This window comes from Euwallacea fornicatus, chromosome 14 (assembly GCF_040115645.1).
Source record: "Euwallacea fornicatus isolate EFF26 chromosome 14, ASM4011564v1, whole genome shotgun sequence".
In the NCBI taxonomy this organism is placed as follows: domain Eukaryota; kingdom Metazoa; phylum Arthropoda; class Insecta; order Coleoptera; family Curculionidae; genus Euwallacea; species Euwallacea fornicatus.
The window spans coordinates 2,907,232-2,921,574 of NC_089554.1; the positions used below are offsets into that span (position 1 = coordinate 2,907,232).

The 14,343-nt window shown below is 34.3% G+C and overlaps 2 protein-coding genes across 3 annotated transcripts in view; one reads left to right on the top strand and one right to left on the bottom strand.

Moving 5' to 3' along the window:
• sprt (PDZ domain-containing protein sprite) overlaps positions 1-10,414 on the bottom strand; it is a 129,534-nt gene extending 119,120 nt beyond the window's left edge. The window contains exon 1 of the mRNA XM_066290033.1: positions 10,399-10,414. The gene's annotated coding sequence lies outside the window, so the exon portion shown is untranslated. The remainder of the gene's footprint in view (positions 1-10,398) is intronic.
• The window catches only part of NPFR (Neuropeptide F receptor), a 74,802-nt gene that overhangs the window by 10,622 nt on the left and 49,837 nt on the right, over positions 1-14,343 (top strand). The window lies entirely within an intron of this gene.

The following is a 14,343-nucleotide window of genomic DNA, read 5'->3' on the forward strand; positions in this document are numbered from 1 at the left end:
TTTTTCCGGATTCGAAATGGCATTTTTGATAGGCACTAAATTGCGCTACTTTGCTCCAAATTAAGATAACTCGTATCTCTTGCAGTTTCCGAGATTCCGATGATACGCTCCGAATTTGGAGTATCACATACTTATGGCGTACATGTCGGTTAAATAAGGATATGTAAGTTGAAATTAGGATCTGTTTTTTTCATCTGATATAACGTTCGTGCAGTAAATTTTCATTTTATTAGTAACTGGGGCTTATTGCGATATGGCGAGAATCTCAGGATGGAACCCAAATGGATGGAACATCGCAATGCACTTCGGTCATTCTTCTCGGCTTATTCCATAATCCGCGTTCAAAATAGGCAAATCATGTTTTCCTTAACATTCTGATAACACGGAAGAATGGGCCCAAACCTTTAATTGAAAAACTTAGAAGAGGAAGCATCGAAATGAAAATTACTGGATCAGGCAATTGAGTGTTAAGTTAGTTACAAGACACCTCCAGATCTCAATTCAAGCAATTTGAAATGATTCAACTCCGTATTTGAAGTATCGAAAAAACTGAGGGGTTACTTGGGAAAATGGTCTTGCAACCTGGAAAGAATAGTAACCATAAACGACATATTAGAGCTTTGATTTTTGTCTATATTAATTTGCTTTTGATTTATCCTCAAATACAAAAATGAGCTTTAATTATGATTGTATTCGACATAGTGTAAGAATTTTTCCTCAAACATTCGGTTTACCAAATTGCAACCTCCCATGGGAATCAGCTGTGTCAAGATTCATGAACTCATAGGATGGCTAAACATGCTTTTAATTTTTATTGTTTTTGCAATATCAGCAAGCATTAAAATTATTGTAATCAGGAACTCATAAGTCGTTCAAAAGTTAACAATATGCAATTAGGTCGGAGCCTTTTGGACTCTATTCTGGAGTACAAATAGATTCCAACGAGTTGCCACTTTCAATACCTTTTCTCATTTCGAGGAGTTGAATTTACCATTTGCGAAGACAAGACTTCAATAAATATAACAATCTTTAGAAGTTTGTTAATAAAACTTCTGTTTCATAACTCATACGGTTCAGTAAGGGAACATAATTGAGCAGAGTTTTGTTCTATGGAGTGTTGTCTAACATTTATATATTAATTTGCAGAGAAACTTTCATTATATAATGGATAATGCTGTCATTTTATCCGAGTGTTGCAATAGCTTATCAGGGAAAGTCTTAGATTTATTGTGATAATTCCTCTGCAAACCGGCAATAAAATCGCAATGAATATAACCATCCGTAGAAATAGTTCTTTCGGAGTTGGCTTAATAGACCTCTATTTTGTTAAAGCATCTAAGTGTAGTTAAATCTTAAAGCTTTACTTTTGTATCTAATAGTATGAACTTGAAGGTAAGAAGTCTGTAGGTAATAAAATGGATTAAGAGGTAAGACTGCATGTGCACGGCATAACACTGTTCTTGTTTGCAGTAAAATGTAACATTCTAGGTTTTCGAAAGACTTAATTTATTGCGGTTTTCAGCTACGAGCGCACTAAAAGCCTTTTGAAATTTGATTATAGCAGTTAATTATTGTATCGCATACAGCGTTCATTTTTACCCAAAGTACCAATTACCTACTTCGTGCAATCATACGCTTTCCTCCATGTTCTTATTCGCAATAAAATGTTACATTCCATATTATATAAAGATTTAATTTATTTCTGGTCCTAACTATCAGCGCAATGAAAGTCTCTTAAAGCTTCATTGAAAGAGCCGAATTTACCGCACAAGTGGCTAACTGTTACCCAAAGCACGTATTTCGTGCAATTCTGCGCAGCCTCCAATATTCTTGCTCGCAGCGGAATTGAACATTCCAGATTTTCGAAAAATTAAATTTATTTCTGTTCTCAGATACCAGTGCACTATAAGCTTTTTGAAAATTTGTCGTGGGAGTTAATTTTATGGAAACAATATCTAATATTTCTCTGAAATATTGGTTGCTTCGTGCAATCGTAGACACTCCCTATTATTCATACGTTTGTTACTGTTTTCAGTTTATTCATATGTGATACACAAGCGAAATCTTCGTTAGTTTGTTTTCTATAAGGACATTTAGTGTGGTTCGTCACATGATATCTGGAGTACTAATGAAAATTGAACAGATAGACCTGCAATTAAAAAGAAATTATTATGTTCCATTATGTGTGTATGTGCACTGTCCTGTGAAGATGACTTGTTTGTCTAGCCCCTTGCCAACGGTTAACAGTTTCCGGAACCGTTTCATTTAAATTACTGGTACTTCCGGTATTCTTGAACTATCAGTAATATAAATGTGTAGGTAGTCTCTGGCAATCAGTTGTTTCTAACAGTACTTCTTTTCACTTTTTGGATTCGTAAAGCTTGGACATTTGTGTTAATGTTACTCTGCCAGCATGCATAGAGAATTGCTTTTTGCATTTAAGTGTATATGCGTTTTACAATCAATTTACAATTAATCAGTACCTTTGAGTGATGTGTAGCCAAGGTTCCGCTTTTAATCGAAGTGGACAAGAGAATTCAAGAAACTTGATACTGAGGAATCAGTTCCTTCTCTCATCAATAGAAAATCTACTTCTCGCCTTGCATGCTCGTATGTCTTAAAATATTAATCTAATTTTTCCAACCAGATTTCCTTATGCTTGAACGAAGAATAAAATCCAACACATACGAAACGCTTCAGGCTGAAAATTTATGCATCAACTCCCAATGGCTCCTGTGAGACCCCACTTTTAGGAATCGATATCTGTCTCCTTGTTTAACGGTTTTCAATTTATTATATCTTCAATAATTTTCCTGGGTTAGAGCATGGTTTCAAAGCTCTTTACTATTAATCATCGCGATATAACGGAGAATTTAAATTGCTTTTTGGGGAATTTAAATCTCAACAGGACGAACATGTTGACATCATGTTATCGAGAGAAACAGTTGCAATGTTTTTAATTAATGCCCCAATAGATGATTTTTCCCATTTTTCGACAATGTAAACAGTCCAACCTAAATGTCGATAGTGTTTTTTCCCCAATGGCATTTGGTAAAAAATGTAATTAACCCTGTCGGACTCTTCTTCAAGTTTCATCAGCTCCATTTTCTTGGAACAATCTCCCACTCACCCTTTTACCTCAAGGATTTTCGTCTAAACTTAAACACTCATTAAAAGGAAAGCAGGGATAAACAGTAGGGCTCAAAAACCCTCGAACCGCCCAAATACTTAACCTTTGGTCTCTAAGAAACTTCTTTGCGAATCAATCGCTTTAGGATGGCCTATTTAGTTCACTTGCCAATTCTGGGACATGTTTTGCCTTTGAAGGCCTCAGTTTGGTGTTATATCATTTCAGGAAGCCTTTTGATTGATAGCCTGTGACTACAGGCCGGTGTTAATGCGAAGAGGAAACAGTGTCATTTATAAGCTGAGAGGAGTCCCTTGTTTATGATGGATTAGCATATTGTTGCTAATATTCACGGTAACTACTTCTGACATATATCATACAGTCAGTCAAGTATATTGCGGTAAACTCACATATAGGAAAACTTGGTACATATATCCTCATCTGCGGGCCAAAACGAGTCTGCAACCCGAACGTGAAAAACACATTCAAAGGCGAGTTTTCAGATTAAAACGTTTTAAAAATTAAAGGTCCGTATTAAAGTGTTTCTGGATTAAGGAGGATACAATGTACTGGAATTTTACGAAGCTCTTCCTTATTGCATTGAATATTGAAAGACCTTCCTCCCACGGGCTTCGAGGAAATCTAAGCCATTTCGAATCTGATCTATCGTCTGAGGTGTTGTAACACCTCTTAAAAAGAGGATCATTCAGAGTTAAAACATCTGACGATAAGTTGTACACGAACCGTAATGTATCGTAAGTTTTATATTAAATGTTCGTTTAAAATTACATTTAAAAGCAGCCTGATTTGCAACGCAATAAAATCCCCCCGAAGGAACAAATCGTATTTGCTTAAATCTGGTGATCGCTGAGACCATTGCCAAGGGCCGTTATTTCCACGACCTATCCATCGATTCAGAATCTGTTTGAACTTTACCGAAAAAATCGCTAAAATAAACTTTAAATTTGAATTCGAATCTTGGATTCGAAGGAAAAAAATCCCTACAATGGTTACATCTGTCCCCAAATTGAAGAGCAGAATTATCTTCTTCTGAGAGTTCAGTAAAGTGGAACATTTTGTTACTCCTAAAGTCGCTTTTATTTTGAATTCCCATAGATAAAAGACAATGTTTCGCCCGTGCAATTTCCTTAATGCACTTCTCTGATGCAGGCATGTGCATTGTTGCCAATTGATGCTAAATTATGTTGGTAAAATGAGTGTCACGATGGTGTCAAGCACTAAAAGGATTCGTGGTTGTTTTGTATTTTATTATCATTTATGATAAAACGAGATAATCTCTTTGATAAAGTCCTGAGAATAAGTCCTCACAATAAGGCAAAATTTTATTTCCAAATTGGATCAACCTCCTTTCTCTTATAATAAATTTGTCATTTATTCCACTTTTGGGCATTCAATATCATTTGGACAATACTTGTAAAACTCCCTTTCGATTTATAAATTTGAATAACGTTTCAAGGGTAAATTGTAGCCTGATTAAAATACGAAATAAGCCATAATGCGAAAGCTTTTTCGAACTGTTTATTCAATTTGGTCCCTGGGAGAATTTGGAAACCAATTCAGCACAACATTATGAGTACTTCCAGTGTTATATTTAAAATAATAATATGGCGAAAATATTGTTTACTATGGTGGGGCAGTAAGAGGAAAGTTTGATATATGGGTTTAAATCGATGACCAAGAACGAAATCAATTTGAAGAGTTTCTGAAGGGTGGTACCTACTAGAAGTTTGGTATTTAGCCAAAACTAACATTTGATAGTCATAGGAAATTTGAAGTTTCCCCATTTGTAGGGTTTAGTACTTAACTCTGACCTTCCAGCAGTTCCCAAAAGTAATTTTTTGATAATCAGTTTGATAGACTAATTTAAATGGATCGGTAAAAATCTCCTTGTGACAATTAAGTTTTAGGGGCTTTTTATGTTCAAAATAAATTTCAAAATCTAAATAAATATAGTGAAAAATATTTAAGATTATCACCCTACTTAGATGACTCGTATTGTCCATTACATCCTATTACGTTTTTGAGCTGGACTCAGTGCAGACTTCTATTGTCAAATCCAGAAACTAAAAATTTTAAGTCCTTTTGAGAAACATTATTTTGGTACTTTTATGCATTGTAAAACCGTTTTTCAAAGCAGTTTACCAAACATTTACTAGGGGAGATCAGATTTTCATTTTTACCTTTTTATACAAGTTGATCCATAATGCAATGGACAAGAAATAATATTTTCAGTTGATATTTTGTGAAATTCATATTCTTTATATGAATGCTTTTTTTTTCATGTGTGCAATGCAGAAATATTGGCCTAAGAAAACGTTTTCGAAAAATAAAAAAAAACTATATTGCACATAGTGCCTTAATACATTTGTCTGAACTCAATTCAGATTTTTGGGAAAATTCCTAAGTTCTTTAACAACAATGGCTGAAAGGCGTATCATAAAATCGAGTAGAGTTCTTGACTAGATTCAAGGAGCCGGGCTGTATGGTTTATTGCCCACACTTAGGGAACCCAGAATCTTCCCAAATACTCGACTCCAATGGGTGATAAGTGAAAGCCAACATCTGGTGGTTGCTACCAATTAAAATAAAAGACCAGATGCCAGCAAGTAAGGGTCTACAAGGGTAAGGACCATGAAGATATAAAACTTGGGTTATCTGGACAGTTCCCAAAAACCAACCAAACAGAGCAGTTCAAAAAGATAACCCACTATAAACACTTGCATGCGTTAATATTCACCATAACTTGCAAAAACAAACATTTTGATGCTGCAACCCCCAGAAGTGAGATGCTCACAAAACGGTGGTCACACTTGCGCCGATTACATAACTAAATTAGTGTAAGACTTCAGTTGTAAATAAATCGATTAAAGGTTACTTCTCAAGTCAGTTAACTTCAGTTCCTATCGGTCTGACAAAAACCGAAAGTAGAATACTTTACAACACCAGGAACCAGCCGCGCAAGCAGAACCCACTAATTGGCATCAATGTCCCATAGATTTACATAATCTATTATGACAATATTATAGAATAACTAAATTTTGAAAATGTATTTCTTTTATTGGAATTTTGAGTTGATCGAAGCTTGAAGTGACTGGAAGCTCCAATTCGATAGTGGCCACCGCGATCTTCAGATTTAAGTGGATGTGACTTTTTTTCTTTTGAGAAGCCTAAAAGACTATGCATAGTCGACGCCGGTTGAAAATGAGGAAGATTCATGGCGTCGCAGCAATAATGAATGCACCATTGTAAAAAAATCACAATCAATCATTAAATAAAGTTATCTTTAACTTCGGATGAAGCAGTTATTCGCATCTCATGTGTACCATTTTTATCGATAATTTTTTACTGCTACCTAATTGGTCCAAGTCTTATTAACAATATTAAAAATTGAATAATTGAATAGAGTGATACCGTTTTCTTTCTAAGGAGACATTTTTCGGTGGAATTCTAGCCTTCGCATGAATTGCTTACTTTCAAAAATTGTTGTGTTTGATGTGTGATTCGATAGGTGTAATATGAGATTATTGCGGGGTGATATCTCGCGGTTCAAAGTCAAACATTTAAGTGAGAGAAAGGCGATTATCTAGCGACATTTATTATTTAAGGTAGCATGAAGGTAGTACATGGGACAATTCTTCACAAAAGTTTGCTGGAAGAGTTTTGAAAAATTCAATTTTCCACTACCAAAAACGTTCGAGTTTTGTTTGTGTTGCCAGAGGAGAGAAGTCAAATGTGAATTTTGAATTTGAACTCAATCATCGGTCCTTGCGTAATCCAATCCTTCTTAAACAAAATACAAAATTGATATGCATTTTCCCAGTTATTTAAAGAGAGCATAAAATATGCCCCAATAGCCTCAATTTTACGAGGTAGTTATTACGCTTAAAAAACCTCTAAACTCAGTGCTTTTTACAATTTTTGCCCTCCTACCTTGTTTCCTCGTTTTTTATGGACAGTTTATGGAAATTTGTTTTTTGCGTTTTACATCATTTGGGGTTTTATGACGTAAAACAACATCACATATAATATAGATGTAAAGAGCTTTAAATAACAGGTTTACTTTTCACGTTAAATATATATTTTATAGTTTTTAAGCTTGAAACTTTTCAAGTACCTCAGTAGTTTGGTATGTAAATTTTCAAGGTCCTGACTGGTTGTGAGGGGAAAATAAAAACATTCCTTGATAAGCGTTAATTTTAATGTGGAGTATATATTAGCTTTAATACGTTTGCCGTGGATTGACACGTTGTTTCTCTAATACAATACTAAAAACTCCATAAGCAAACAACCCATCTACAACCACAAAGTACCACTCCTAACCTGAAACTGATTGTAAAATGAATTCATTCCATCACTTGTTACAGAATATTATTTCGCAATAGGTATCAGTTGTCCACAGACATCTCATTTTTAATTATTATATAGATTAAATATGAAAGTTTTGCTAAAATTTTTTGTTTATGTGAATTAGTATTCGGTGCCTCTGAATGTGTAGTGTCAAAAGTGCGTTTACTTCCTGATATTTTTCTTCTTTACATACTTCTGTTTCTAAATTTATCCTCCGTCTCAGGGGAACTAGAAGGCTTCAGTGCTAATGATCTCACACCGAAGAATTTGTCCTGGTGTAACGAGTTATAAAATTTTCGAACAAAAATTTTAGGTCTAATTAAAAGGAGGAAAGCGGGCAGTTAAATTAGTTTTTGAAATATCGAAAAAAGTACCTTCGGGTTTGTGTGGACTCCATTGTTAATTGGAACATCATAAAACTTTTATCCGACTTTTCCATGAAGTTATTAAAAACAGATGCGACAATTTGCAGTTCTAATTTAGTTTGGCAAGATTTATCTATTTCAAAACTTTTAAAATTTTTCTATCTTCGTTTTTGTCCATTAGAGGCATTTAAAAGTAAAAATTGAGTTTGTCTGATGAAAACAATTTATCTCAAATTTCTTCTTGACCTCATCCCTTGATTTCACTCGCCACAGCTCCAAAGTTTCTGAATCGTTAGCTATGCACTTTATTTAAAAATATATATATTTTACCTATTACATTAACCATCCATGTGAAGCGTACACCGCATGAAGCTGCATGGTCATTGCATGGTAACTGCTGATTTATGAGTTATGGACTAAGATGCAAAAATGAGTTACAGTATTGTGCAAACATATAGAAACTTAAAAAATTTTTTGCCATCATTTAAGGACATGAATTTAGAACAAAATTAATATATTCAATAGGAAATATCTACGCTTATTTTGAATTTTTGACATAGAAACTTCTCGTCAAAATTATAATATTAACGAAAACTGGCAATTTTATCGAAGGGTTGTGCAAAAAGATAGCAACTATTTGGATAATATAATATATTATTTAATAAAGATGCTATAATCAATATTTAGTGTAATAGCCCTTTTGTTTTGTTACTGCTGGACATCTTTTCGGCATAAATTCTTTATCACTAATTTTCTAACTTCTGGAGATATAGTTTTGGCTCGAATCATTTTGAATTTATTAAATATTAATATATTCTTGGTTCACCAAACAATAAAACCGAATAAAATGAAGAAAATAACATGGTATCTAGTAGTTGCTATCTTTATGCACAAATAGATTTTTTTTAAATAAATATTTTAGATTCAGTTCGCCCTTTTTGTGAAATGAGCATACATTGGCAATTGTAAGTAAACAATGTTTATAAATAAATAAAATAAAAATAGATATCCACAAAGAAAACATCATTGACATCATATTATTAAAAGTTCCTATCTTTTTGCATAATACTGTACATATTTCATTTAAAAATTTATCACTTCGCTTTACTCCTGTTCAAAGATTGCAAAAAATCCCTGGAAAGTATTTTAATTGCTACATAGGGAATTTCAGCAAGTTTGGACTGCAAAGCCTAAAAATACCATTAGATCTAGGTTTGTCTACATTAAAAAAAATTTTCACTTTTTTCATATAAAAAATTTGCTGGACAATTCTGTATACAGGGGGATAATTTATAAATGTGCTTCTGGAAAATTGTTATAATTGACTCGAAAAGTAAATCAAATATGAGGGTTGGGTTTTTTCAGATTCCAGTAAACTAGCAAAAACAAATGAGGGCAGCCATATTTTTATAGGTTTATAAAATTTATGTAGTCAAACTACTTTTCCACATAGCCACCAAGGACATTAAGACATTTGTCATAACTGGGAACAAGTTTTTCTTATACCCTTTTCACATCAATTTTCCGCATGTACACTAGCGAACAAATGAAAGTCACTTAGTGCCAAATCAGGACTGCACGGTGGGTGATCAAACACTTCCTATCTGAAATTCTTAAACACTTCTTTAATCTGTATTGCTGCATCGGAGATGCATTGTCATGAAACAGGACTAATACTGATAACAACGTGCCTCTCCCTTTTGTTTTCTATGTCCATTTTTATGCATTTAAGAGATCCACACTATGATGCTACAGTAATTGTAGTGTATTCGAATCACTGAAAAAATCTCATGTCGGGCGGGAGCTTGGATTATAATTACCATTTGAATTGAAATTTGAAAAAAAAAGTCTCGTGATTCTTATGAAACATTTCACGGCAAGGAAGTTGGTCCACTCTATACCTTCAGATTAAAACCGCTTGAAATAACGTCGTTCAATAATATTTTCCAGAAGTTCAAAGAAATCCTTTGAGTTCAAGTCGCATTGGGTTTACTTAGTGTTTTATTATACAGGGAGTTTCACAAGCGTTGGACCAACTCTCTGGTTGCGGAAAAGAACATTCAATAAAGCACAAATATCCGAAAATATTTTAAGACAAACATATTTAAGTCTGAACAGAAATGGCAACACGGCGGAATAATTCATAACAAGGTAAAGTATTCAATAATAAGGCACCAAATTTGTATCCACAATAATGGATGAGATTAATCTTTAAAAAATTATGATGGCGAGATATGCCAATCTATTTAATAAATTAGGTTTTGAAAAAATTGTAATGTATCTAAATATTCTTGCACAGCATACATTTTTCTCTAAATTTACGTAAAATTTTAATAATGATTTTAATAATAAGATCAATAACTTTGAAAATTTCTTTTATTAATTTTTTTAGTGACAAACCACCCCTGTGTTTATGGTTTGCCGATGGTATTAAAATTATTTTTGTTGAATTTGATACCTAATTAGAAAGTTTTTTGATTTCAGGTGCAGAAAGTTGCAATTTTTTTCTCTAAAAAAATTTTGTATTATAACACTTACCGTTTCCAAGATATTATACAATGTCCTCATTACATGACCTGAAATGAAAAAAACGTAACATAAAAATTGAGTCTTCCAAAAAGTGTGTCTTGGGAACAAATAGTCCAATTTTTTTTTGCAATTTTGTACTCTATCCCCAATCACGAGTTGGTGTAATACTTTTTAAAAACCCTGTATTTTGGAGATAACGTTTTTAATTTGATCTGACTTGTATGGGATTACTGCTAATTCATCGTATTTCTTTGGGGAGGTGATAGGGCATAAGATAGGGAGAATTCAACCCATATATACATATTTCACATCTCACAAGATTTTTAGTTAATTAAAAAAATTTTTTTTAAGGGGCTCTTAATGATTTCAGAATGCTTTTTCAAGAAATCCTCCTTGGATTTTTCACTTTCGCTACTTTATGACTTGTCTGACATTAGGATCTTCCGTATGGAATGAAGTATATCCGGAAACATTTGCATTATGTGAAGACTTTGAGTAAAAACTTTCATAAAATATTTTTCGAGGATCGGCTACCTCAAATCCTTCTGAGAAGTTTTCAAAATATATCCAAGGTAACATGAGTACAAATTGCTCTTCAAACTTCCTTATTTCAACAGCTATCCAATGACGGATTACATGGCCAAAAAATCATTTGTGGTTAAAAAAAAATTTGAAATGCTTTAGATGAACAATTTAACTTAAATTTAAGTAAAAATTGAACTTTGACACAATGCAAATTTTTCTGGCATATTTTACTCCATACGGAAGATAGTAATGTTAGGCAAGATATGGAATGGCGAAAGAAAAAAAAAATCAAAAAGAATTTCTCGAAAAATCGCTCTGAAATCATTAAGACCCCGAGTACAAAAAATGAAACAACTCAAAGTTTAGTTAATTTTGGATTATGCTTATGTGAGTTCAATTTACTTCTTACCTCATGACGTATCATCTGTCTAAAGCAATACGTCGAATTACCATTAACCCGGTATAATCGAAACCGGATATATCGATCTTGAGTTAAATTAACCGAAATCTTCCTTTGAATAAGAGATTGTTGCTCAATTATGGGGATGATTCCAGAAGTACTTAACCTGCCACATACCATAGATGACGAATTTTGTGTTAAAAACTTGTTTATATTACAAAGGCATAACCTTAAAATTTATGTTGATTTGTGTTTATTTCGGAGCTGTTTTTAGTGAACGCTTTTAAAAATTTTGTGCACATGGAAAATCATGATTACCGATACGTGATTCAATACTTTCGTTTGAAAGATTTTAATTCATTCATCATTGAAACGGAGTTGGATTCTACTGTGGCAAAATTTGTTCCTTCGTTAACAACTGTGAAATAATGGATAGCAGAGTGTAAATGCGGTCGTACCAGGTGGAAGGACGAAATCCGCTGTGGTCGACCTAATGACAATGAAGATCTGACCACTCTAGAAATTGTGGTGAAAATCCACGAAACTGCACCTGAAGATCGTCGACTAAATTTATGCGGTTTAGGATACTGGAGGGGCATTTTAAAAAGTACTCTACATTGCAATTTTGATGGAAAAATTAGATATGAGAAATTGTGAGTAAAGTGAACAAAAACATTGACGTAAGGGTTTTTCAACAGAGTGTTTGGCAAAGTTTCGCAGCAACAAAGCATCGATTCATAACCATGGATGAAACATGGATCCATCATTTCACAGCTGAGACGAAAGTGGTCAAAGTAGTGGACTTAAAGTCGAGAATCGGCTCCAAAGAAGGCGAAAATTATTCTATCTGCAGACTAGGTGATGTCGTCGGTTTTTAGGACGCACATGGGTTAATTTATATTGATTATCTCCCTAAAGAAAACACAATAAACGGAGAATATCATACAAATTTATCGCAGCGATTGAGCGAAGAAATTAGGAGACAGCGATCGCATTTAGCGGAAAAGAATGTTTTGCTTCTTCAAGACAACGCACCAGTCCACACTTCCGTCATCGCAGTGGCGAAAATGAATCAACTTGACATCGAATTTTTCCCTCATTCACCCCGTTCGCCGGATTTAACCCCCACAGATTATTTTCCATTTTCAAACTTGAAAAAATGACTCGGTGGAAAGAGTTTTGCCGAGAGTGAGTAGGTGGAGTCCGAGATTGACGGCTATTTTGAAACATTCGAAGTTTCTCACTACAAAAAGGGTATAGAAGCCATGAAATGTCGCCGAGGAAAGCGTGTCAATCTCAAAGGAGATTACGTTGAGAAATAATGTAATGTTTTCCAAAACTTTTCTTTAAGTGTTGGTCGGGTGCTTTTGGGACTAGTCTCATGTGTCTATCTCGAAATATACAACAAAAAGGGAAAAGAGGGTTGAAAGGCAACCCCCCCCCCATGGGTGACAATTATTAATGTAGCGATTGAAATGCTCTTAAAACGGCACTCAGTTTTGATTGAAAGGACAAAGCTTTAATATTTCTAAAACGCTCAAAGGGAAGACATAAAACGAAACAATATCACTTTGATCGCTTTTCATATTACCTGGAGCTGTCTTTTCCGCCTGCCATGCCAATATTGATTATCATTAATGAGAAATAGTTTCATTGTATAATATAATCTATGGCGAAAGTGACGAAATGCCATTATCAGAAATATTCGAAAAAAATCAATACGATGCCAGCATCTGCATTGAAACGCAACACAAAAAGTAATATACGACATCAGTATGCATAGAGGCAACATGATGCCTGCTTAAAATACAATATTCCTTTAGTTCTTTGTTGACAGACCGACATTGAACGATAACATTTCTCCTTGATCTAATACATAAAAGGTCAATCGAATATTTTTCCAGTAAAGTTCTATCTCTGACTTAAAGCCAACAGTTAAGTATCCGATTCATAGATGCTCCGCATGGTCGTGTCTGACCAAGACAAATTACTTCCTTTAACAGCATGTTTCCTTCTATCATTCTCACGTTAAATGCGAAGCAAAACAGCCGTGGAAGTTACCTGAAACATTGGCGCAACATATGTTCGGAAACAACTTTACTTGAAGCTCATCTGAATGAACTTTGGAGATGTCAGCCTAAGTTTGAAAATATATTGTGAGAAATTTTATATGTGGCGAACCTTATGCTACCGAGATAAGACGTTTGGGTACGGCAATGGTGCTGCATCTAAGAGCGTTTTTCGCTGGTCTCGCAGGGACAATCTGAAGGTAGCTTATAATACTCCTGAGCACACAGACGATAGAGATTTTTATACACATACAAGAAACGCTGTGAGTTGAATAAGAATCGAAGTTGCTCCACAAACATGAATTTTTCATAGGTCAGAGACTTCGTTGTCAGGCCTTTGTCAATATCAATACCCCTGCCTTTTAGCAGCGAATTTTTTACATACCTACCACATCTAGCTTTTGAACATACTCCATGTCCCAATTTGACCCCGAAACGGCAATTTAGACGTGAATCATTATGTACGGACATGTGAGAAATTGGGAGCTTTAATATAATAAGGAACTGGACCAAGACAAATTTGCGATTCTTCCATTTGGACGCGACGTCGGCGTCGGAAAGAATAATGGCTTTTATGGCTAAGATTATTATTATACCTACCTCCGGAAATTTAATTTAATCCAAATGGGAACTTTTGTGGTGTCAGATGACTGGGATTAAATTTGAACAGTGTTAAGCGAACAAGTCGGGACAATTACTGTACTTAGAGCAAAATAGTTATTGATTGGAACATCAAGTCAGGTACCACAAAAAGCCGCATGGGAACCATTCAAAAATAATCTCACCAATGGGTGATCCGGGCTCTTTTTCCACGTTATTCCGTACAAGCTGGCTCGCCGCTGGAGTTGGCAGCGATTTGATAGTTTCGCCTTTAATAGAGCAATAATTAAATGTTGATCAGATAAATTTAGAGACCGATTTTCAGCAATAATTTACATTAATAACCTTACACAGTCGTTA